At 39.3% G+C, this 25,078-nt stretch overlaps 1 pseudogene; it reads right to left on the bottom strand.

The window, feature by feature from the left end:
- Positions 1-2,970, bottom strand: part of LOC132233866 (ecto-ADP-ribosyltransferase 3-like) — a 107,963-nt pseudogene extending 104,993 nt beyond the window's left edge.
- Between the last annotated feature and the right edge of the window lie 22,108 nt (positions 2,971-25,078).

Here is a 25,078-nt window from a genome sequence, read left to right as displayed (position 1 = left end):
AGCATGGGGGTTTGGTTATGCCTAATTACTAAAAGGATTTTTGAGTTAAGCTAATTTTTATTCTTATGAAAGAAAAGATCCACAGTTAATAGCAGCAATAAAACTTAGAAATGCCTCATCTCCATTGGCTGGCTTAATCAGCAAAATGATCTATCTTTTATGTTTGAGTTATTCTTTCCCAAGATTATGCTTCTGTGTCCAATGAGGTATTTCCTTTAATCCCATAACAAAATTGTTAGCATTTCTTAAAAGAAAAACAAAATAAGCAAGCCAACAAACAATTGGACAAAAAATCCCAAATAATGTTAATGAATCAAAACTGCCTGGTGTCACATTTTCTACTATAAGTATCTCAGAATAGGTCCTGATTTTTGCAGAGTGTTGTTAGTTCTAGTACCCATCCACCCTTTCATCAATCAAAAAGCAAACAAACAAAGCAGATCTCTAAATTTTAGCTGGACACATGATCACCTGGAATAAATACTGTGTACCCAATTATTTCTTGACACTAGGCATGACACTTGTGATTGATTTTTGGACCATAAATTGCAAGTGACAGCAATGTAAGTTCTAATATGTAATTTAAAGTGGGGGTGTGTCTTATTGTTCTGCTTTTCTCCTTGGACAAGGAGCTGTGGTGGCTGGATCTGGAGTAGCCGGATGAGAGCATTAGATGCAGCATTTGGAGGAAGACACACCAACAAGGTGAAGTGAGTCTGGATACCTGATGATCATGAAGACTACACATCTCACCCAGGGTGTTTGCATATACCTGAGAGGAAAAGAAAATAACCTGTCACTATTGCTCAAGTGGGCTCTCAGCTTTGGCTGTGCATTTGAATCATCAAAAAAAACATTGAAGCCTGGCTAGCATGGCTCAGCAGTTGAGCATCAAACCAAGAGGTCCCCAGTTCGGTTCCCAGTCAAGATACATGCCTGGGTTGCGGGCTAGATTCCCAGCAGGTGGCAGCCAATCGATGATGTTCCTCTCTCATCAATGTTTCTATCTCTCTATCCCTCTCCTTTCCTCTCTCTCTCTAATAATCAATAAAAACATATTTAATTAAAAAAAACAAAAATGTTATGTTCAGAAAACATCAATGCCCAATCATATCAAGGTCCCTGGAAAATTGTCTATGGCCTGTAATTTTCTACTCAGTCATCTCTAACCCTAGCTTATCTGCCTGTTACATACAGAGACCATAAGCTGCACCCATGTCTTCTTGCTCTCCCCATCTTCGCCTGTGTGGTTGAACTTACCCTCTTTCCTTCTGTAACCAGGAGGGAGTGGGACGGTATTTTTCCCTAGCTGACTCCTGTGCTGCAGAAACTTACCAAGCAAACAAAACAACAACAAAATCCCTGAATTTGTGTTTTAATCTCAATATTAAATCCTTTCACCATCAACACATTCTAGAGTCTGATTTAGTTTACCTGGGGCTGGTCCAGGGTACCAGTGTTCTCCTTTCTCAGCCAAATGGAGATTGCTGGAAAAATCTGTTAGTAGGTGTTCAGTTACACAGAGCTGAACATAATTGATTATTTGGTTAATTGTACAATTTCAGAGTCAGTAAAAGTGGAATGCCAAACCACAATTTACTAAGTACGATAATCTTTGAGTCACAATTTTGCTCATCATAAAATTAGAGACCCTCCAGTCAGCCCCTTCCAAATAAAAATTTTAAAAAAGAATCAGAGATCCTATTAGTAATTTAAAGGATTTTTGTAAAGTTTAAGTGGTTTAATTAAACAGTTTAGAAACTTGTATTGTGCAGGGAAGATCTTCAGATCTTAAAAAGTGGAATTTTGCCCTAACTGGTTTGGCTCAGTGGATAGAGCGTTGGCCTGCAGACTGAAAGGTCCCAGGTTCGATTCTGGTCAAGGGCATGGACCTTGGTTGCGGGCACATCCCCATTAGGAGGTGTGCAGGAGGCAGCTGATCGACGTTTCTCTCATAGATGTTTCTAACTCTCTATCCCTCTCCCTTTCTCGCTGTAAAAAATCAATAATATAAATTGATTATAATAAATATATTCATGATATTATCATCTGATGAAAAACTATAATAGTATTTCTTTAAAAAAATGTCCAGGTTTTAATTCTCTGTGGTAAGGGCCCATAAACTTGTAGTTGTTGGATTTTATTATACTGTGCAAGGTGTTCATATAACAAAGTATCAGAAGCCAGAGCACCCACACAACATAACTATAAGCAGAAAACATCTTTCCTGAACAAGTATAGCCTTTATAATTTAATTGTATTTATACTGATGAGTGCACACAAAGAGAAATCAATCTGTGGGAGTTTATTTCACTGGTATTGAAATTGTATCTTCCTTGATAAGCTTGACACACAGTGCATAGTTTGTCTTCTAAATTTATTAAATTATTCTTTTGCTGAATTCTGTAGTGTTATGTAGTTTTATATGGGCTTGCTAAATAGATCTTCAAATTGGTTTTCCAAACCACAGAATAATAACTTACAATATTTACCAAAGATATCTCATTTATTAAAGAGACACAATAAAAGGGCATAAAATGAATATAAATATCCAATTTGTTCAGGGTTCTTCTGAAATCATTCTGAATGTATTAAAAAGAATAGGCTAAAAACCTGGGTTTATAACATTGGTTATTGTCTCTACCAACTTAATAATACCATTAAAGCTTGCTCAGTCTGCTTTTGGAGATAAGAAAAAAATATATTTTTTTACTTTATATTGTAGAAAGTCTGGGAAGAAAGATAGAAAGCAATTGCAATGTATTCACCCACACAAGTCAAACAACCATGAACATCCCTCCAAGCCAACCAATCAAGCAAGCACTCCATCATTCAGGAGAGCTGTCATTCATTCCCTCCGTACCTCACAAATGCTCCACCACGAACTTGCTTGTGCCCCGAGTGTAGCCCTCTCTGAGTGAAGCTCTGCATCTTCCCCATGCCTTGCATGTCGGGATTCAGAGGTGGCATCCTCGCCTTATTTAATGTCCATGCTTCTTGAAAATGTGTAATTCTACACCCAGAAATAAAATCACCTGTTGTCCCAGGCACAAGTAAGCATCTCTTCTCTTGGACATTGCTGAAGGAAATCCTACAGGGGAAAAAAACACCTGGTAACATCTTAAGATACTGGCTGACACAACATTTCAAAAATTCTCTACCGTCCCTAGTTGCTGACATCCTCTTCCTCTGCCTTATCTCTCTCAGCAGGTAACTCTGCCATCATTACACAGAGAAAATGTCATTGTATTCCCAGCTCTTCCACTGCCTGGCACGGCATCAAATGGAGCACCACCTGCCTCCATTTGCAGCCAGCACCTTTCTCCTTGATCCACTGCAGGTGAGTGAGCTCCTCCCTCTGTTGAAGGTGAATCCCTTTCTCTGAGCTCAGCAACTGTTCTCTCCTGGCTTTGTGAGGAAATTAACATGGTTAATAATCACCTCTCTACTGGACGTTCAACATCCCTGCCCACCTAGATGCCCCTCCTCAATACTTAAATAGACCACTTGTTTTCTATGAATAGTTTTATATCAATGGTTGTCACTTGAGATCTAATTTTTTTTTCTAAGCTTTAGGTTTATATAAGTCAAATTTCTGTTCAATACATCAACCTTTCCTCACCTCAACTGGACAAGCTGCTCCAGGAAGTAAATCTCCTACCATCTGCTGTGCTGAAAGAAGTCATTACCAAGCTGTTTAAGAGATCTGGGAACTTAACTGTTTTTGATACAGCACTTCAAATTAACGCATCTTTTATTCACATGCCAAGCCCATCTTCAGCATTTCTCTAGCCCACTGCCTCCCCACCCCCTTTTAATCCTCTCCAAGGCTTTTATGGTTTGAATGACTTTATATTTTATTGACCTCTTCTCCCCACATAAAGATGCTTAAGCTTCGTTCAAGAGAAAATTTTGTAGTGGACACGTTGGAAACAGCAAGGAAAACTTTACTCAGGACTATTGCACTATGTGAGAGACTATTGCAATAGGGGAGAGAGATTGAACTGAACTCCAGAGAAGCAAACACAGCTGCAGTTGTGTAGCCAAAAAGTAGAAGAGAGCGAGGGACGCAGTGGAAGAAAATTGATTACATGTCAAGTAAGGGCATTCTTGTTACAGTGGATTTTGTTAAAGGCTAGAAAAAGTGATGAGATAGTAGGTGTGAGGGGACTCTAGATAAACCGCTTACCAGGATCCTCTGCTAAAACTGGAATTGAGAAGGGGCCACGAGGAGCCTGCCTGTTGGATAAAGGAGGGAGTTCCTCTGGTGAAGTGGCTACAGGGCTGGAGGCCTTGTCAAGACACGTGTATCCTAGAAGGTCTGTGATAGACCCTATTTAAGATTCAGGAGTCTTCCAGGACATCCCATCCATATTAAAAATGTATCACTTGTGTCTCCTAACACAAACAAGAAGACTTGTTTTCTGAACCTAGAATCATAAAGAGGAATTAAAATGTCTGGTGCACTCTCTTCCAATTCTGATAAAAACATTAAAAAATGTAAACATTCTAGTGGCAGTATTTGGTTTTCAAACTATGCTTATGAATTTCAAAAATTGCATGTATGTTATTAATTACATTTATATTTTATTGCATTATATATAATTCTACACATATGCACATATATACATCCCTATCTGCTTTATTATGATAAAAGGTAAATTGAGTGATATTAAAATATTAAGAGTTTCTTTGAGCAAAAACTGAATCAAGCAGCATCCAATCTAGCAGATAGAAGCTCCGAGTTGCTGTATGAAATAAAAGACTTGTATAGGCAGAAGGGAGCAGGGACAAGGAGGTTATACTGGGTAAAAAAGCAGGTGGTTCTGTGTAAAGTTACTTTCCATTAGTGGATGAAAGGAGGGTCTACCTAGTGCTGATCAGGTGATTCCTGGTTGAGTGGCTTACAGTTCCATTTAGAGAAGATCTAAAACTGAAACTAGGTCTTATTTTGATGACATACAGCTTAGCATGAGTGACTCCATTTGGGGCCTGTTGTCTTATTTATTTATTTACATATATATTTTAGCAATAAAACAGTCTCTACACTCTGAGTTTTATTATTTCCTCAGGAAAAAATATAAAAGTTCTATTGGTAACAGCACAGTTCTAGTTATGCTCTAATAAGCAATTTGAAATATTTGATTGAAATATATTGGCACATTTTTATTTTAATCTGAAGTTTTGAAATGAGGCCTCAATAATTATATATTTAAATATTACAATTATCCTAGGTGTTGTTGGGGTCCAGCGGTTCCCAAAGGTGTGGACGGAGTTGGTGAAGAAGGAATGACACAGAGGCAGCGTTCAGGTGATCAGCATAGTGAGGTTCTCCTGCCAGGTTCGGTCCAGGATCTCCAGCCAGGTTCTGTCCAGGTTCTCCAGCTAGGTTCTGTCTCTAAGTTCTTCAGCCAGGTTCTGTCTATTCTCTTGTTACATCTGTATTTATACCAGTTGATTTTAATCCTATCCATTCTATTCCAAAGGTTAGGGCGTTTCTTATCTCCATTCCAAGGTTACTCTATTGTTCTATTAAGCTACAAGGAAGTAACTGAAGGAGATTATCCTAAGTAAAGATTATGTAGCTTAAGCGTTTTTGTTCGTAGTTAAAGTGATTAATTACCTGCCTGGCACTTAGTTAACAAGTTTTATTCCCTCCCTAACTCCAGGGAAAGATCCTCACCTGGGAAAACAACCTTTCTCGGGGAGGTGGCCCTGTTTAAAACACATAGCGCTAAGAGGGGGAGCAAACATGTGCCATATACGCCAGGTCTATTAAAAAATAAACTGTGCAGATGTTTCTTCCCTGCAGCGACTGTGTCAAGCAGCAAGGGTGGACCGGCTTCTGTCAAGATGTGACAAGATACATATGTGACGATGGAGGTTGGTACAGTATTCTTTTGGTGACTCAAATAACATCAGTAGCATTGGCATTGCATTACACCACTTAGCCTTTTTGCTCTCTGACTACCCAAATATAATTAAAGCTCCATGAGGCAAGGTTTTCCTGTCAGTTAGTCATTCTTGTGCCCAACCTCCTTCCAGGTATACAGCAACCATTTAAACATTATTCTGATATTTATTTTTTAAAATCCTCACTCGAGGATATTTTTTCATTGATTTTTTGAGAGAGTGGAAAACAGAGAGAAAGACAGAGAGAAATATCCATGTGAGAGAAACATATCGATTGGTTGACTCCCCCATGAGCCCCGATAGGACCTGGGCTGTGGAGGAGCCTGCAATCAAGGTACATGCCCTTAGCTGGAATCGAACCTCCGGACTTTTCGGTCCACAGGTCGATGTTCAATCCGCTGAGCCAAGCCGGCCAAGGCAAACATTATTTTTTTTTAGAGAAGCCAAATTTTTAACCTGGGGGTGGGGGGAATACATGCTTACTACATATGGCCCTAATTACATGTTGCTTTCATGACTCTTTTTCTAACAAAATTATGGTTTAATGTCAGGGGAAAATAATTGAAAGTAATTTTATGTCTGAAGGATATTTTCCTCATATAAATTTTAAAAATTGTGATAGTAATATTGACTTTTATATTAATTCAGTGTTCGACAATGTTTTCTCATCACAATATACTAGGCACTTGAGAACTGCTTCTCATGTAAGAGCTGAATTTTATGAATATGTAGCATGTAGGAGTGGGAAGAAGATTGATGTTTTGCTCTCACATTGCTGTTTCTCTCTCTCTCCCTGCCTCTCTCTCTAAAAATCTATTAAAATAAATAAGTAACATGACAAAAACATAATTACAGGAGAAAAACAAATTTTGTGTGTATGGGAGCCCCATAAAAATATGTATTGTATGTATCTCTTTACCTAAGCATAATTTAATAAATTGATTTCTTACTCAAAAATTCCCCAAGTAAAATTTTGTAATGAGCACTTGGGAAACTCTGAATAAAAGAAAGATAATTTAATATCCTACACTGTGACAAGAGGTGATTTCCTTTTGATTTTCCATTTAAATTTTATAGTCTAATTAAAGAAAATTCACATATATCTAGAGATAATCATGGATAATAAACACATATAATTTTCATTATCAGTGGACATTACAATTGAAGCACAAAAAGAAATGAAAAAAATATCTATCAGCATTATGCAAATGCATATTTTCTTTAAGAAATTGTTATAGTGAAAGTATTAAAATAATTCAACACTCTCAGAGCTCATATACTTGGTGATCATCTTCAAAATGTATTCGAAATATTTCTGTGTGCAAAGCATTTTATACTGATCTTGTTTAAATGACAATATTTAGAATTGTATGGTATAAAATTACCATTGCAGAACACAATTATTTTTTCTCTAGAACTCACATAATAAAATAACATTATTTGTTTGTTTTTCATAAACACAATTTTTAGTGGTGTTACCTGACCTTGCCTAATAAGGGCACTTTTTTCTTAAGGTAAACATAGTATAGTAATTCTTCACTCAGTGAGCATAGTCACAGTTGCAGGGGCTGAAAACTTTTCCCTTATTCTATTCTTGGGTGGTGGGTTTTTTTTTCTTGGTCTAATAAATAAATGACAAATACAGCCCTGACCAGTATGGCTCAGTTGGTTGGGAGTCATCCCATGCACGGAAATTTTGCTGGTTCCATTTCTGATCAAAGCACATGCCTGAGTTTGGGTTTAATCCCTGGCAGATAGCAGGCAGGAGGCAGCAAATTGATGTTTTGCTCTCACATTGCTATTTCTCTTCCTCTCTCCTTCTCCCTTCCTCTCTAAAAGTTAATTAAAAATAAATAAATAAATGGACAAAAGCAGAATAACAGAAGAAAACAAATTTTGTGTGTATGGGAGCCCCATGAAAATATGAGACTCCTGGGCAGTCAGGTAATTAAAGCTTATCTACCTCCTTGAGCTCAGGAGAAGGGGGTAGGGCTTTGGGGTTTCAAAGGAGCAGGGACAATTCACAGGAAGATGAGGAGGACAGAGGTTTGGTAAACAAATGCTTGCCATGCATGTGGATAAGCCTTTCTGATATAGAACCTTATCTCTGGTAATAGCTCCCTTCACGGTGCAGGACACCTCTCCAGTCTCTTAGGAAGTTAAGGAGATAAAATGCTTGTCCTGAGTCTGTTTGGCCCCAGATTGTCTTCAGTTCCAAATAATCCACATTTGGGGTGTTATACTCTCCTCTCCTCACAGTTCAAGCAGAAGATCTGAAGGTCATGCAGAAGAGCAGTGAAATATTTCAATCCCCTAGAGTCCTAGAGATAATTTTGGAAATTCTTACTTACTATCAGTGCATATATGCAGCTCATAATTCAAGAGTGAAGTCTACAAGTACAAAACCTCTGCTTTCTCTCCAGAATAACTATTACAGCTCCCTCCACAACTCACTCACAGAATGGAGGGATGTATGATTCACAAGATTGGTGAGTGTTCTAGAAGGAAAGCCTGGGCCTGTTTCTCAATCATTCCATTTATATCCTTGTAGAGAGCTGTCTCTGTGGTCTGCATTCTACACAATGCAGTAAAATGTGCCTGCCAATGTGGTAAAACATGTATCACTTATGAAATGCCTTCTTGAAAAAATGGGTAACCTAAATGGAATCAAGCCTCTGTAACATCCAGTGTACAAGAAAGTCTGGCAATATAGGGGCAAATTACGTGACCCTAATAGGGAACTATTGAACGAAATTCAGGATGTAGAATAGTCTATCCAATAATAACAACTGACCTCAACTCTCAAAAGTCAATATTGGTTGAAATGGTGGTAGATTCTTATAAACAGACAAAAGGGTATGATGACCTAAAATCAAATGCGGAACATAAAATTGGATAGGTAGTGTTGTTTTTTAAAGTCTTCAAAGGACAATTTTAAATAATTGATAAAAGTTAGATTAGATATTAGATAATATTATAGATTTATTATTACATCTATCCTACCTAATAAAAGAGAAACATGGTAATTAGCCTTAACTTCGCTATCCTTCCCATTGGCTAATCAGGGCGATATGCAAATTAACTGCCAACCAAGATGGCAGCTGCAGCCAGGCAACTGACGTGACCAGGAGGCTTGCTTGCTCCAGTGATGGAGGAAGCCAAGGTTCCCACCTGCAGCTGCTGAGCTCTGAGCTGCTCTCTAAGAAACATTGTTACAAATATAGAAGCTAAACAAAACCCCAGATACCTGCTTTCAGCCAGCCGGGATCTCAGAGCTGGAGTCGCAACAAAGTTTCAAATACAGAAGGTAAACAAAGCCCAGAAACCTGCTTTCAGCAGCCGAGGTCTCACAGCTAAAGCCAGCTCTCAGCTCCAGTGACAGCCATAGAAGGTAAATAAATCCCAGAATTAAAAAAAAAAAGGAAAAAAGGAGAGGTTGGGAGCTTCAGTCACCCGCCAGCCTGAAAACGGCCCTCAGCCCCTCACCCAGACTGGCCACGCACCCCGGTTGGGACCCCCACCCTGAAGGGGGTGTGACCAGCTGCAAACAGCCATCATCCCCTCATCCAGGCTGGCCAGGCACCCCAGTGGGGACCCCCACCCTGATCCAGGACACCCTTCAGGGCAAACCAGCCGGCCCCCACCCGTGCACCAGGCCTCTATCCTATATAGTAAAAGGATATTATGCCTCCCAGCACCGGGATCAGCGGAGCCGTGAGGCCTCCAGGCCTGGGATCAGTGGAGCCACAAGGCCTCCCAAACCCAGGATCAGCGGAGCAGCGAGGCCTCACTGCCCCTGTGTCAAGCGGAGCCGCGAGGCCTCCTGGCCCATGGAGCAGCGTGACAGGGGGCAGCACCCAAACCCCCTGATAGCCCTGAATCTCTGTGTGTGACAGGGGGCGGAGCCACAACCTCCCTATCCGCCCTGCTCTGTTTGTGACAGGGGAAGGCGCCCCAACACCCAGATTGGCGCTGCTCTGTGCCTGATAGGGGGGAGCTCCCTAATCCCTTGATCGGCCCTGCTCTGTGTGTGACAGGGTGTGGCACCCCAACCCCCCCATGGGCCCTGCTCTGTGTGTGATGGGGTGGAGCCGCAACCTCCCCATCAGCCCTGCCCTGAGTGTGACAGGGGGGAGTGCCCCAACCCCCTGATTGGCCCTGCTCTGTGAGTGACAGGGGGCAGCGCCCAAACCTCCCCATCGACCCTGCCTTGAGTGTGACAGGGAACGCCACCCCAACCCCCCAATCGGCCATACCCTGAGCATGACTGAGGGTGTCATCGCAACCTCCTGATCGGCCCTGCTCTGTGCGTGACATGGGGGAGCTCCCCAACCCCCTGATCGGCCCTGCTCTGTGTGTGACAGGGTACAGAGCCCCAAACCCCCTGATGGGCCCTGCTCTGTGTGTGACAGGGGGTGGTGCCACAACCTCACCATCGACCCTGCCTTGAGTGTGACAGGGGGCGTTGCCCCAACCCCCCAATCGGCCCTATCCTGAGTGTGACTGAGGGTGGCATCACAACCTCCCAATCCACCCTGCTCTGTGCATGACAAGGGGCGGCACCTCAACTCCCAAGTGACTTGGCATTCAATTTTTATGTTACATAAATAGAAAAACCTAGTACGATCAAAGCTGATGCTTAGAAAAGGGAATTGGCAATCGACTTTGAATAATACTAATAGTTGAAAAAATCATTATGATGATGTCAACAAAATGGCCCTCCTTCTAAAACATGAGCCAAATATATGTCTGCATATAGATGAGTCTGAGCAAAACAATAGAAAAGAAAACCTTACTAAATGGATTACACACTGTACATCTGGAGAAGACATTTGTAAAAAACAGTAATATCTAAAATGGATAAAAATCTTATTTTCCTCCAAAGAAAAAGTTAATGTTGTTTGAAAGATTAACATAGCCACCTCAGATGATAGATAATGAAAAATTGAATTGCCCTAGAGCATTGGCCTGCAGACTAAAGGATCCCTGGTTCGATTCCAATCTGGGGGCACATGCCTGGGCTTTGGGCTCGATCCCCAGGAGGAGGCATGCAGGAGGCACCCAATCAATGATTCCCTCTCATCATTGATGTTTCTATCTCTCTCTTTCCCTTCCTCTCTGAAATCAATAAGAAAATATTGTAAAAGGAAAACAAGCCATGTGTATTTAATAAATGGTTATATGCATTACTGAAATATTCAAATTCTGTGGTCTCCTTAAAACATCAGAAGAGAAATGTTGAATACTATGTAAAAACAAGAGTTTACTTAAGAGGTGATCTGCTTAGCATTCAGGCATCCTAATATAAACTTCCAAATATTTTCTTGGATGTTCTTACATTTTCATATTCTCTGACACGCTCAATGATCCTATGTATACAGATGTTTTGATCAGACTGGAAGATGAAGGAAACAATGGCACTTGCCCTAATGTAAAGAAAAATATTGCTATCTCTCCCTTGATTACTTTGGATGATGAGAGAGGTGTCTCACCATTTAGCTAAGGAGAAATAGCTGCAGGAGCCACTTAAAGTGCTTTCAGAGATGGAGCTGCTGAAGGAAAAAGGATTGAAAACAATCGGCGTTTGCTGTTCAGAAAGTAGAGAGAATGAAACAGTAATCTGTCACTGTGTGGGCAGACAAGATGCTGGAAAATTGGGTAAATTGAATATCACTGGAAGGCAGCTATTTTGTCCTCCAATGCATTAGCTACCTTGGAAAAATGTTATTAAATGGCGAACTATGGCTACTTAAAATTTCTAGCTGTTTGGAATATAGAGTTACATGAAATCAAAGATTCCATTTTCATTCTAATAACAGATCAATCTGAATCAAAAGAAAATGCCTTTCATGCAATATTAATTTCGTTCTTACCAGAGTGATATTTGAAACAATATATATTTGCCCATGCTTGTGAATGTATATTCAGGAAAGTAACCACTTTTTTTTTCCTTTGTTCTTTGCTAATTTAATCCATTGGAAAAAAAAATAGAATAGGGGACCCTACTCTGACCCTACTAAATCTGCATTATGGTAAGATAGATCCCCAAGTCACTTATAAACTCATTAAAAATTGAGAAGTACACTTGAATATTTTCTTGAGAGTACTGCCCATGACACAAATTTGTTCCTTTTAACTCAATGAACATTTTTGGTGGCTTTCTTGCAGCTTAAAAAGAAGTTCTAGTTTATAAAAATTACCTAAATTTAGGCTCCCCCTCCACCCCCTGACACTATCCATTAGGCCCAATGGAAAAGGCTTACTGTAGCTTTAAATTTATCTCTTTTGTAGTAATCCTTAAGCCAAGAAAAATCTACTCCACCCTTCACTACAAACTATTATCACATCTCTTGTCTTTCCTTCTATGGTGGTCATGTTTCCAAAGGAACTAGATTTTATCAACCATACAATGGAATATAAAATCTATACTCTATTTGTATTCAACTGGTCACTGCAGAGCCTGGTTCTATACCTGTGTTTATCTACAACTAAAATCTGGAATCCTTGTCCCACACTCAATTGCCAAACAGCTTACTAGAAAAGCATGGGCAACTTAGAAAAGCTTTTAATGTAGAAAACTTTGTATTCTATCCAAATTCATGTCTGCCAATTTCTCTTTTTTGTTGTAAATTGATTAATTTATATGTTTAATATTTTATCATTAATATTTCAATACTAATAACAATACATCACAGAATTCACTCAGTATTTTATCAGTATATTGATATATACTTAATATAATGTTGTTAGTTTTGATTTGCAAATTAATATTATCAGTTCTGCTTTCTTTCTTTTGTCCACAATATACCTCAATATAACTTTGCCCTGACTGTTGTGGCTCAGTTGGTTGGAGAGTCATCTGGTACACTGAAAGATCTCATGTTCAATTCCTGGTCAGAGCACATACCCAGTTTTCAGGTTCTATCCCCAGTTGGGGTGCATATGAAAGGCAATTGATTGATGTTTCTCTCTCTCTCTCTCTCTCTCTCTCTCTCTCTCTCTCTCTCCCTCCCTCCCTTTACCACTCTAAAATCAGTTAAAGCATATCCTCAGGTGAGGATTAATGCACAAACACAAACACACACACACCTTCAAACATACTTAATGTAACCACTTCCTTATTAAATTTTGATTTTCACCATTTTAGGAAAATGAGATCATTTGTATTTATCTTTAATATAAAATTATGCAATATGCACTTTTTTTCTTAGTGTTTAATTTTCTTTGGATATAAAATATTATTTTGTTCCTTAGATTCAGTTAAATATGAGTTGAGACAGCCATACATAGTAAAAATACACAACGCCTTTTTTAATTCTGGAAAATATATAGGTACTTTGGAATGTATTATTACCTCACTTCAGATGAAGAAATCGAAATGTCTAGCAGATAAGTACATTTCAGTTTGAAAAAGAAAACTAATAGTGAGTTTAACAGATGGCAAATTGCACACATATGGAAAAATATGGAACTATACCAATGTCTTTTAAAAAAAGGTTTATATATTGCTTTTTAATACCCCAGAGAGAAGAATAACATTCAAGCAACACTTCAATTTTTATTTCCTGATTTGTAATTATAAAACTCTAGTAATTTATTTTTCTTTTTCTTTATCTAACAGTTTTACCTAAAGCTTTAGAGAATTCTGTGAAGAATTTATAATAATGGGTATTGTACTTCCACAAGAACACAATAAAATTTATACTTTTATGCCCTGAAGAATTAACTCTTTTTGTAAATGACATATGGTAGAGAATCCTTTTTGAAAATAAATACTCTTTATGCTGAATGGGGTTTTTGTGTGTGTTTTTTTATTAAAATTCATGACAAGTCAAAATACAAAGCAAACCAATTGAAGTAATATATGATTCAGTAATAAAAGATTTAAACAATTTCATAGTTCTTCCATTCATTTTAAGTAGAAATTTTAAAGAAGATATTCTGGAACGCACTGAGTACACACACACATTCACTGACACACAGGCAGCTGAGGGAAATTATCACAGTTACAATGACTTCATTGAAGATAAGATGTTAAATTTTTTTAAGATTTCCAGTGGAAACTCATAGTAAATAAAAGTAATATGATCTTTGCTGAAAACTATTAATCAGCAGTACATGAAACTTTAGACTACCTCTATTTACTTTGCTTAATTATCAGAACTGCAACCCGAGGCCATCTGTGTCAACATGATTTAAAAATTTATTTCAGAAAATTATTTTCAGGAAGGGGTAGAGCCATAAACCAATAAATAACTTCATTGTTTGCTTCAGGAAGCTCCTGCAAACCAATTTGTATGTGCAAACACCTCTCTGGCTCAGACAATAGACTGCGCATCTGGGCAGAGAGCTGCTTATTAAACAGCAGTTTACTTATGAAGACTCACTTCAAGGCCCTCAAGGCACAGTGTTTCCCAATCTTAAGTGCTTATGTGATAAACCTTTCCTGATTTACTCAGTTCCTGGCTTTGAAAGGCCCACCTTAACCACTTGAGCCCAGGCTTCAATAGTCTATAAATAAAATCTTATCTACTCTTGGAAAACACCGCCCTGTAGAGGTGGCGTTCTCCATTTCAGTCATTCTTGTATTTTACTTAGCTTCACTTAATCATCGTTTAGTTGGTTTGTCAGAGAGTCCATAAACACCAACTGTGGAGTTTCCGGAAGTCAACCAACACTCCTCAGTATGGTTCAAGATCCTAGTTTCTTTGAGGCCCTTAAATCATGCACTTTGGAGACTCCCAAATCATAGCGATGAAATAGGTGTTCTCTTGTGTCTTAAATAATTTTTACAGGCTTGCTTAGGATCTTAAGGCCAAAAAGAAAAGTCAGTTCCTTTGACCTTTGATACCGAGTCCCAGGACTACAGTAATTTCTTTGCCACCTGCAGGTACATATTTAAAAGTAGACCTGGAGTCTGCTTTTTGTAGTGAGACTAGATAAAACAGTTCACCAGTATCCTGATAATGATGATTCTATTTGTGAGATACTTATATTTAGTGATGATTACATAAATTCTCTAATCCTCACCTGAGGACATGCTTATTATTCTTTTTTTTTTTTTTTGAGAGAGAGAAAAAGCAAAATATTGATGTGAGAAACATTGATGGGTTGCTTTCCAGTAGCACCCCGACTGGTAGCAATCCACAACATAGGTGTGTGCCTTTGATCAGCAATTGAATCTGCAACCTTTCAGTACAGAATTATATAAATAATCAAAATAAAGCATTGAATAATGTCTATATACCAACAACTCACTTATAGAATATTATTTTGCAATGAGGTTTTCCACATCAACCAATTCAGCAATATGACAGATAAATTCACAAATTCAAATGTTCCCAAATATTTGTACTCTGTTTTGGCAAACACATAGACTATAGTGGTCAGCCTTCTTTGCATTATAGTAGGCTGAAAGATTAAGTTAGGAATAGTGAAAAATGAATAGAAATGATGTATTCTATATCCTAAATTTAGTTTTAAAATTCTCCGCATGCTCTCTTTCATTCACTTTTTAAAATTCTGACTGACTGGAGTGGCCAATTCTAAAGTAATCTTGAAAGCAACATGCTACAGATTTAAAAGCCTTAATAACCTAGATCCTTCAAGAGAACATGGAGGAGGTGTACCTTGACTATTTGAAAAAAAAATACATTATATTTCTGTTGTGTTTAAGGTATTATATGTTATTAGGTCTAGTTGACAAAAAAAAACTATCATTATTCCAAATAATATAGAACTCAGTAGTTTGAATAGGCTCTGCCATAACAAACCCTATAATATTTGCACTAAATCAGCATTACATTAGCAAGTAAACCAACCTAAGTTTTGAAAGATGGAAAATTAGTGTATTCACTGAAAAAAATACATTTGTTGAAACTGTCATCTGAAATTCATTGGAGTTCAACCAACTGCCATTAGGTCACCATATTTGGGAAAAGCCAGAAGGTTAATGAGCATTTGTTTGTACTTCCTGTATTTCTTAATCAGTTACAAGAATGGGATTAGCTCAGGCAAGAAAGAGGTGCTGTTTAAAGCAGAAAGAAAGGAAACACAGTTGAGTTTTCAACCTTAGCACCATTGATGTTTTATGCCAGATAATTCTTTGTTGTGGGAGCTACCCTTTGCATTGTGGGATGTTTCGCACTCTCTCTGGCCTCTATCACTATATATACTTAGGTAAGTCATGCCCCTATCCAATCATCATAACCAAAAATGTGACATGTCCTATGGGGGAAAATATCATCCTTAAGTGGAAATTACTGATGTGAACCCTGAGAAAGAAGATACCTACTGAGAAGGGCTTCTGGTAGCCAACTGGATTCACATTTAAAAACAAAACAAAATAAACAAACAAAAAACAAAGACTATTGGCCATTTCTATACAGAGGCCGCTCACACGCTATGGAGAAGCCTGCACTGAACTACCTGCCTCTGCACTGAACTGCCTCCCTGCACTGTGTTCCTGCCATCTGAGCCGGCCCTTATACAGGAGTTCCTAAAATTATACTTCAACCAATAGGACTGAGGCTTTCCCCATCCAATTGGAGCTGCAATCAACCAGAGCAGTCTATTCTGACCTCCCAGGACAGTGCCTTTTGGATCAATAATATATCATGGCAATCTTGGAAACTAGAAATTGGTAATAATGGAACCTGCCTTCACCTTAAATAATCTTTGAAAATGAGATGCCTCTTAAGCCAATGATGCTTACCTTGGATGCTTAGGTAAGCAATAAATCACTTTCTACTTGCTTTAAGTCACTCACTATAATTTCTAGTTCTGTTTGACAAAGAAATCAGCATGATAATATAGTGAACCTTGGAGTTATGTATATTGAGTTTGGCTATATTTTAGAAATATCGATAGATATCTGGTATTTTGTATTACTATGCACTTGATACAATAATGAGTGTTTTAAATATATTATCTCATTGGTTACTTAAAATTTAATGTGAGTATTAAAAAAAAAGATTGAGAAAACAAAAACAGTTTGCATAAAAAAGTATATAATTATTTTTCTCTCCAGTTGTAAAATGAATTTTCTATATTTAGTTAATACTTTCTGTATCAATTAAGCCATGAACAGTGTAAGAGTTGAGTTCTTTAATGTTTACTCAGCATCACCACTCTATCAATTAATTCATCTATTCAATAAATGCCTATGGTGCTTAAGACAGTATGGTAGCCAAAATAATTGTCCCCCAAGATACCCATGTCCTAAGGCCCAGAACCTGTGATGATGTCACTTTATAGGGAAAAGGGGGTTTTTGAGATGTGATTATGTGAAAGACACATAGATGGGAGATTATCTTGGGTTTTCCTTATGGAAAAGAGCTAATCATATGGGTTAGAAATAGAGAAACTTTTTTTGGCTAGAATAAGAAGAAAATATGACTACGGAAGAGTTGTCAAAAATGCAACACTTGCTGGCTTTGAAGAATGGAGGAAAAGGAACACGGGCTAAGGAATGAAAGCAACCTGTGGAAACAGGCAAGACATGAGAATGGATCCCTCCCTAGAGCTTCTAGAACAGAACACAGCACCATCCATGCCTGGTTTTAGCCAATGCAGCGATTTTCAACCTTTTCTATCTCATGGCACACTTAGACGAATTACTAAAATGCGGCGGCACACCAAAAATATAAAGTTTTTGCTGATCTGACCAAAAATGGTATAATTTTATTTCATTCATATCAAATCGGCTATTATTGTGCTGGCTGTTGTCATTTTATTTTTTTACAATCTAAGGAAAAGAGTTCAGTGCCCTGACTAAATAGGTATTGCATGTTTGAAAAATTCTTCTGGCCCATTGATTGAAAATCACTGACCTAATAAGACCCACTTCAAACATCTGACCTAAAGAACTATAATATAATATATTTGTGTTGTTTTAAATCACTATGCTTATAGTGATTTGTTATATCAGTAATAGGAGAAAATACAGTGTATTGATAAAAAAGAAATAATTATAAGCATGAGAGTAAAATTTCTTTTCTCCACAGTGTATGCAATAGAAAAAGAGAATAAATATTAAACACGCAAGGACCCCCAAATTATGACACTTTAGTTTTAGCTGGTATTATGGGAATTCTATAGAATACAGGGAATATAAATTCAACTTATTCTTACACAGTAGGAAATGTGTATTATTGAGTATTATTTTGTTTGTAAATAACATAGTTATATTAAAACAAAAGTGAAAGTTTGTTTTAAAGAAGGTGAGACATTGGCCCTACCCAGTTTGGCTCAGTGGATAGAGCGTCAGCCTGCAGACTGAAGGGTCCCGGCTTCGATTCTGGTTAAAGGCAAGGACACATGCTTAGTTTGTGGGCTCAATCCCCAGTGGGGGGTGTGCAGGAGGCAGTCAATCAATGATTCTCTCTCAGTATTGATGTTTCTATCTCCCTCTCCCTTCCTCTCTGAAATCAATAAAAATATATTATTAAAAAAAAGAAAGTGAGACATTGAAAGGAAATGGAAATCATAATCGTTTTAGGTGTTAACTTTATTTTTATTTATTTATTTTTTAAATATATTTTATTGATTTTTTACAGAGAGGAAGGGAGAGAGATAGAGAGTTAGAAACATCGATGAGAGAGAAACATCGATCAGCTGCCTCCTGCACATCTCCTACTGGGGATATGCCCGCAACCCAGGTACATGCCCTTGACCAGAATCGAACCTGGGACCTTTCAGTCCGCAGGCCGACGCTCTATCCACTGAGCCAAACCGGTTTCGGCAAGGTGTTAACTTTAAAATGAAAATAAAAGTATAATCAGTCTAGGCCTTAGCAATAATGTGACTGATTTTTAAATTACAAAAGTTCTCTACAATTATTAATCCAATAAGTGTCCATCTTGATTCGAGAGCTGTAGTAATATATACCTTAAATTATTTGGTCACAAACTGTACCTAATGAGAGACATTGATTCAAATGTCACCATGTACTCCTGCCATCTTCTACACGGCCATGGGGAGATTTACGTGTCCTTCAGTGTCATGGACACAGCATGGGATTAAGCTGTAGAAGTAGCAAACTGAATAATAATGAGATTTGGAAAAAGGAAATCATCACTTGGCAAAGGAGGTTAGTCTTATTTTATACTTTCTGAGCTGCTGAAATACCATCAAGAAAACTTGCCTGTTCCTTTCCCATTTTGCATATGTTTGATTGTGTCAGCTGAGTTGTTTAAGTGATTTTCTCGATGAAGTGTCAGGGACATTCATTCCCCTTTTGGTTTTTCTATGTACATTTTAGTGTCAAGGACTCTTAACTGTAAGTGAAAGGAGGTCTGTGTTGATTGATTTTCTGTGTGATCACTGTTTGTGATTGTCCCTTTCCCAAGATGACATGTAATTTTCTAGCACAGCTCAAACTATTTTTCAAAAGAATTACATTCTCACGTTTTGCAGAAAGAAGTGCCCATTGTCAGAAATGTAAACTTGAATTTCTGGAAAAGAAACATCAAATTCTCATACTAATCTGTGAAGTAGTTATATATTGTTCTTTTTCAGAGTGAGAAATCTCTCAGAGTGGCTAGTTTTGATGTATAATGGAAGCATTTTATTCTTCCTATTACCAGGAGCAAAATATAACAGATTGTGTGTGTGTGTGTGTGTGTGTGTGTGTGTGTGTAAATGGGATATAATATTGCATTCAGGGAAAAAGCTCATTTGACCAAGTGTGTACTAATAACTAAACCAGAATTTCGTTATATTATTGAGTTGGTTTTTCTAATTGAATAATTAAGACATTCAGTTATTGCTAGCTGCTTCACTGCACACACACAGCCCCAAGCAAATGCACTACATAAATGAGCTTATGTAGCTTTGTAAGGGGAAAAAAAAATGATCACCAAAAGTTACTTGTTGCCATGGTACTGATTATGTCAGCAAGTTCCCTATATATAATCCTATATAATAAAAGCCTAGGCCAAAAACCGGTTTGGCTCAGTGGATAGAGCGTCAGCCTGCGGACTGGAAGGTCCCAGGTTCGATTCTGGTCAAGGGCATGTACCTTGGTTGCGGGCACATCCCCAGTGGGAGATGTGCAGGAGGCAGCTCTGATCGATGTTTCTCTCTCATCAATGTTTCTAACTCTCTATCTCTCTCCCTTCCTCTCTGTAAAAAATCAATAAAATATATTAAAAAAAAAAGCCTAATATAGAAATTGTCCCCTTGGGGGGGTCTTTCAAACCAGGAGTTTGATCGCTTGCTATGTCGTGCACCGACCACCAGGGGGCATAACATGGCGGGCATCAGCAACATGGTGCTGGCAGCAGGTGGCAGTGGAGGCATTGCCAGCCCCAATGGGCCCCGAGGAGAGTGGGACCACGGTGAGATGGTGGAGCAGGTGAGGAGGTGGTGCCAGGCCAAAGCAGGGTGCCAGGCGGAGCTGTGGGGCTGCAAGACTGGGGGCGTGAGCTGGGGCTCCAATCTCCATAGGCCACCCTGAGGGACCCCATCCATGCATGGATTTGTGCACCAGGCCTCTAGTATAGCATAATCTATAATAATAAAAGTGTGATATGCTAATTAGACCAGACAGCCGAACAACCATCCAGACGTCATTCCAGACATCCTTCTGGGTGAAGCCGCGACAGTGGGGGCTGAGGCAGAGTCGGTTAGGGGCAATCAGGCAGGCAGGCGAGCAGTTAAGGGTGATCAGGCAGACAGGCAGAGTGGTTAGGGGTGATCAGGTAGGCAGGCAGGCGAGCAGTCAGGAGCCAGTGGTTCCAGATTGTGAGAGGAATGTCTGACTGCCGGTTTAAGCCCTAAACGGGCAGTCAGAAATCCCTCGAGGGGTCCTGGATAGTGAGAGGGTGCAGGCAGGGCTAAGGGACCTTCCCCCTCATGCACTAATTTCATGTAGCGGGAGTCTAGTATAACATGAAGTTATGCATGCAGCATTCTACTAGAATATACATTCAATGAGGATATGCTTTTGATAAATCTTTTCTATGCATGTCATCTAAATGAGGACCTGAAGTCTAGTGTGGGCTCAAATAATGTCTGTAGAAGGGACTAGACAAAGGCAGTTTAGATACATGCCCAGTAAGGTCTGGGTGATGTGCAAAGGTGCCTACCTGTCTGCCAGTCATGCCTGGGAACAAATAGGTAGCCAGAAAGGGCATGGCCACTGCAAGCACACCAAACCTGAATCTGAATATTTAAAATTCCAAAATTCCAAACAAAGTGAGCTCTCTCTCTCTCTCTCTCTCTCTCTCTCTCTCTCTCTCTCTCTCTCACACACACACACACACACACACACACACACACACACACACGCCAGGCCCTTTTGGAACTCCTGCTGCAGGGGGCTGTGTTTCCTGTGTGCCCACATGGACTCCACATGTTGGACTCTACAAATGAACTAATAGACTTTAATTAGCTTGGATACTGAACCACCCATGAAACGACAACTCTGGACAGTAGCCTTGCTTTTGGCTTTGCTGGAACCACAGCTCAACTTTTCCAGGACTGGCTTAAGGGCAGGGGACTTTGGAACCTGAGAAATGTAACTCCATGCCAATAAAACCTCTTCCATATCTGCCGGGGTCCAGCCCCAGCAGGTCCAGGGGTCCCCAAAGGCGTGGACGGAGTCGGCGAAGAAGGAATGACATGGAGATAGGGTTCAGTTGATCAGCAGCCTAGCCAGGATCTCTAGCCCGGATCTCCAGAGAGGTTCTGCTTCGGATCTCCAGCGAGGTTCTGTAGCCATGTTCCCTCGCTAGGTTCTCCAGCCAGGTTCTGTCCAGGCTCTCCAGTCAGGTTCAGTGTCCAGGTTCCAGTCAGGTTCTCCTGCCAATCTCTGTAGTCAGGTTCAGTCCAGGATCCCTTGCCATGTTCTCCTGCTAGGCTCCAACTCCAGGCTCCGAGGCCAGTCTCTGTCCAGGATCCTCTGGCATGCTCTCGCCAGCGAAGTTCTTCTGTCCCTAGAGAATGTTCTGTGTAGGTTCTGTGCCTAGGCTCTGTCTCTCTTGGTCCTGTCTTCCAAGCCCTGTGTGAGTTCTGTCTCTTGCTGTCTTGTTCTGAGTTCTGTGTGTTTCTGTCTTGTTACAACTGTATTTATACCAGTTGATTCAATCCTATCAATCTCTATTACAAAGGTTAGGGCGTTTCTTATCTCCATTCCAGGGAGAAAAGATTATGTAGTTTAAGCATGATTGTTCATAGTTAAAGGGATTAATTACCCGCCTGGCACTTAGTTGAGGGGTTTTATTCCCTCCCTAACTTCAGGGGAAAATCCCTACCTGGGGATTCAACCTTTCTAGGAGAGGTGACCTTGGTTAAAACACAGCGCCAAGAAGGTGAGCAAACATATAAAGAACAGTATGCCATATATGCCAGGTCCCTTGAAACAGCAAGGATGGACCAGCTCCCGGCACATATCCCATCCTCCCATGTGAGTTTTGAAAAATTCATTTTCTGAAGATATTGCAAGGACCTCATTACCACTCGTGTCTGGGAAACCTGGCCCTTTAATTCCTCCTGCAACAGATTGACATTACCAAAAGTTAAATGTCTGTGATAATGAGAGGACAGTACTTTGAATCAGGACGGATTGGAATTGGCACAGGAAATAGCTCTGGCTTTTCATTCCTCTGATCGCCCTCTCTGTTATCAGTACTGCTTTCCCTCAGCCCTTAGAAAGGCTCTACTCCTGGGCATGAAACCAGGGGAGTGTGAACAATGACCGGGGCCTTCTTGAAAGTGCTCCTCTACTGCTGACTGCCAAGCCCTGCCAGCATTTTAAACATTAAATGATGGAAAGCATTTTAGAATCCAGCATGAATAGGTAAGTCATTTTCTATAAGAGTGAAGCATCGTGTCTTGGGACTAAAACCTGTGGAAATCACTTTATTAAAATACTAGACTTGAAACTATCTTTCTGAATTACTGTAGCCTTTGAAATACGTGATTTGACCTTTAGATAAACACCACACTTTCTCTTCGTGGTCCTTCAGTTGCATTTTTGTAGTGAAAAGTACTTCCATGAGAGAGCACACACTATCAGAATGACACCACGTGTGATGTTAACTGGCAGCCATTTGCGAAGGGCAGACAGCCAATAAATCATTCAGAACTGGGAGCCCTTTGGTGCAATTTAAAAGTGTACCTTATCTCCCTTTACAAATGCATTTTAATATTAAATATTTTTATTTAAATTTATATATCAACCTGGACATTGGGATATGAAATGAAGCTAATTGATTTGGCATTAATCCCTTAGAATTTAAGTACAAACTTACTTCAATATGCATTTGCAAGACAAATTTGGTTCTCAAATCAATCAAGTCATTAGAATCAAAGCTATGTTTTAGTCCTGATTTGTGTATAGAGGAATTTATGAAAAAAGCATATATATATATATATATATATATATATATATATATATATAGCCTGGTGCACAGCATTCATGCACTGGGGGAGGGTGTGGGGACCCTCAGTCTGGCCTGCACCCCCTTGTATCTGGAAAACATGGCCCATTAAGGGAGCAGGCCTAAGCAGGCAGTCAGTTATCCGCCAAGGGGTCCTTAGCACTGTAGCGGAGGCGGGAGACGCTCCTGCCACCACCGCTGTGCTCACCAGCCATGAGCCCGGCTTCTGGCTGAGCAGTGCTCCCCTTATGGGAGTGCACTGATCACCAGGGGACAGCTCCTGCATTGAGCGTCTGCCCCCAGCACTCAGTACATGTCATAGCAACTGGTTGTTCCACCGTTTAGTCAATTTGCATATTAGCCTTTTATTATATAGGATATATCTTTAAGTTCCTGGATTTATGACATCTTGGCATTGTGGATTTAGAGGTAAACATTAAAAATATTTAAAAAGCAAAAAATTTAAGTTTTATAACAACTAAGAGACAAACACTGTGATGGACACATTCTTCTTCAAGGAAAACATTTGTCTCAGCTGCCTAGAGTGATATCATGAGCAAGCCTTCAGCTGCCAGCTCCTTCAAGGCCGGCCTCAGCTGGGACAGTATCTGCCCCAGGTTAGGCACTTCCTGGAGCACATGGCATCCAAACCCTAATAAACACAGGCATATAAAAGCTGACTATTTTGCTCAAACTGGGACAATCTGGACAGATCCTCCCAGCTCCAGGGAAACCCATGGCTCATGTTCTTCCTCTCCCTATCCTGAGGTTACAGCTGGTGTGCACATGGGTGGTACTTAAAAAACTGACAAATACTAGATTCTCAGAGTCTGCAACATATACTATATAGAGAGGTAAAACTAGAGGCAGCCATGTAAATTTTGTTTCTGAAAAATATTTTAAAAACTTTCATAAAATATACACAGTTATTGGTTTATGAAGTAGATTTCTGAGAAGAAAACAGTGATGGAAAATGAAAGGACATAGATACTGCTAAATAACCCACCTCTCCATATTTAGCAAATATACAAGTGGCAGGTACACTATGCTTCTTCCTTGGAGCAAAATATTTTAATGTTATATGTTTGTGTATATGTTTATTGAAATCATAAATTTAACTGGATCTCATATATGAAGACATTTCAAGAGTATGTTTGGAACTGAATGGAATAGTGGAAGATTAGCATGGACATACAAAACCTATTACTTTGGCCTTTCATGGGTGACATTATTGTATCAGTCAAACATCTTCAAAATCTAAAATATATTTTTAAATTTTATGTGATTTTTTGGTTACTAATGAGAAATTTGATAGCTCTACTTATTACCTTAGATATAAAGAAACTATAACTCATATTTACTTATTGCATCTTATTGAAGCCATTTACAAATTAAATTTCAATTGAAGGGAGTAAACACATTATAAGCTGTTAGCTTTGTGTGGGGGATCTGGTTAACTACAAGAGTGTGGTTGCATTGAAAGCAGGTAGAACTAAATTATTCAATTAGGGCATTCACTAATTACTGAAAATTATTTTTGATATTAAATACCCTCCCTCAAGCATGGGCCAGTCTTTAATTCACCTTAACATTTATAACTAACACACTATTTAGACTTTTTAAAAAATATATTTTTATTGATTTTAGAGAGGAAGGGAGAGGAAGATAGGAACATCAATGATGAGAGAGAGTCATTGATTGGCTGCCTCTTGCACACCCCCCACTGGGAATCCAGTCCCCAACCCGGGCATGTGACCTGACTGGGAATCGAATCATGATCT

This window comes from Myotis daubentonii, chromosome 4, assembly GCF_963259705.1.
Source record: "Myotis daubentonii chromosome 4, mMyoDau2.1, whole genome shotgun sequence".
NCBI lineage: Eukaryota > Metazoa > Chordata > Mammalia > Chiroptera > Vespertilionidae > Myotis > Myotis daubentonii.
Note: the sequence above shows the minus strand (reverse complement) of the source record. Positions and strands in the feature narration are given on the sequence as shown.